Genomic DNA, 2,139 nt, shown 5'->3' with positions numbered 1-2,139 from the left:
GTTCAGCAGAGGAGCAGGAAGCCTGCACAGTCTCCTCCACTGCACTCCACATGCAAGGTTGACCAAAAATAATAAAATAATTCTGTGGAGGCGTGTGGGTGTGTGGGTGGAGTATGACACACTGATGCTTAACAGCAGTATACAAGTTCATCATGCCACACTGAGTTGGTACAATCCTCAGATGGGCATCAGTACTTAAAATGTATGCTCAGTAGTATAAAAAAATGTTTCAAGTATAAAAATTGTTACCGTTTGTTATCTAACTCTGGATGTCAAACGGAAACCTGCTACTAAGGACTGGCAGCCATACAAGTTTTACAGGCTTTTATGTGTTCTCAGTTTTTCCTATGGCATGCATTTAAGGAGGTCGGTAATTTTCTGGCTGGAGCAACCTGTAGCCACGTCTCAGAGCATCAGTTTGATTGCCATAACAATGCCTCTGAAGGAAACTCTTAACACAAGACAGAGAGCTAGAGGAGCACTGTACTCAGTGGCATCACAGCCCACTGCAGTATCAGCTTTAAGTGTTCCGTTTTCCTGCAACCAGCATAAATATGCATTTCACTCTAATCACAGATTTGCCTTATGCCCCTCAAATACTTTTTGGTGCTGCTGGTATTATGCTGAGAGTATTTGTAACACTCTGCCAGATGCACTGGAAGATTAGAGATAGCTCTGCTTTTAGTGAAGCAGATACGTGGCTGGTAAGGATGGTCTGTTAACTGACTTTGGTATAGTGACAGACATGGGGTTTTTCTGTATCTTGGGTATCATGTTTCTCCAGTGTCATGAAACGTGAGGACAGATAGCCCATATCAGCTTTTCCTTCCAAGATGTGGCAGGGATGGCAGCAAAACATAATCCTAAGTAGTGGCACAGTTCACTGAGGTCAGGTTACTGGATCAGTTTGTGTGACACCAACAAAGAACCAGCCCGTGGCACCCTGCAGGTTTAAGAGGTTGGATTCGTTCTCTAATTTCTATCTTGTACTTTAAAAAGACAACATCAGTGCAGTCACCTCACCACCACTGAAGCACTCTGGGCCAAATTCAGTCCTCTTATGTCTACTGTGCTAAATTCAAGCCTTCTGTATCTATCATTCTTCATGCATCTCTTCCTGTATACGTGTGTGTTGTGCGTGTGTATGCATGCCCATAGTTGAGATGTATATAATCACACATTACTTGTGTGATCTAACACATGTATGACTGTAGAGGTGACTCTGCTTGAATGCATATGCAAACACACACATTTCTTAAAGATATATCTGTTGGAAGATAAATTCCTAACTGAAAGGTTATTATTACATGGGTAAGGCATATTCTCTCTTTTCACTAACAGTTTACAAGACCTGAGTGACAACTACCTTGGCACATGATTTAGATTTGCTTGTTGTTTTAAGTACGTATCTTTACTGCTTAGTACTTGCAATGATAAGAACACAGCCACTGGTTATCAATGGCTGTTATTAAACCTGCATATAATCTTCCAAAAATGCAGGTTTTCTGACAGTAGTGACAGTCAGTGCTTATATATGCAAATAACCATATGGGAAGAACAAAAGCAAGTGTACCATAGCATAAACAGATAAAGGATATGCATAGACAATGCATTTTCTCTTGCTTCAACCAAAAGCCATCTAGGCAGAATTTCCTAATGACAGGTAGCATCTTCTGAAGCTTGCAGAGGATTCTGAAACCTTCAAGGACCTCTGAAAACATTTAATAAATGGAGTTTCTATGGATTAATTCTTCTAAATCCCTTCTGTAACTTTAACGAGAGATTAAGAAAGCAAGCCATTGAAGAAAGCACTGCATAAGGTAGTTTTCTGTTCTAAGAAAGCTGCCCTACTCTGTGATAGTCAAGGAAGAGTAGGTATGTAAGTGAACACTGAGTCTAATTGTGTACTATCATCCCCAAAACAGAGGCACAGGACAGAGGTTCTTTTGGCCAGGAAAAAAGCAGGAGTCAGAGAAGCAAAACCATTTTAGTCTCTGTGAAGTTAAAGGAGGGAAGAACTTATTTTTTACCACCACTACACTTTGGAAGAACAAAACTGTGCCATGCAAGTTTCGCCATAAAATTGCCTTTTGTGGGAGTACTGATATAAAGAGTGGGCAGAATTTTACTCATTCTAGA

Source organism: Chaetura pelagica, unplaced genomic scaffold, assembly GCF_000747805.2.
Source record: "Chaetura pelagica isolate M959 unplaced genomic scaffold, ChaPel_1.0 scaffold117, whole genome shotgun sequence".
Taxonomy (NCBI): domain Eukaryota; kingdom Metazoa; phylum Chordata; class Aves; order Apodiformes; family Apodidae; genus Chaetura; species Chaetura pelagica.
This window is presented reverse-complemented; position numbering follows the sequence as displayed.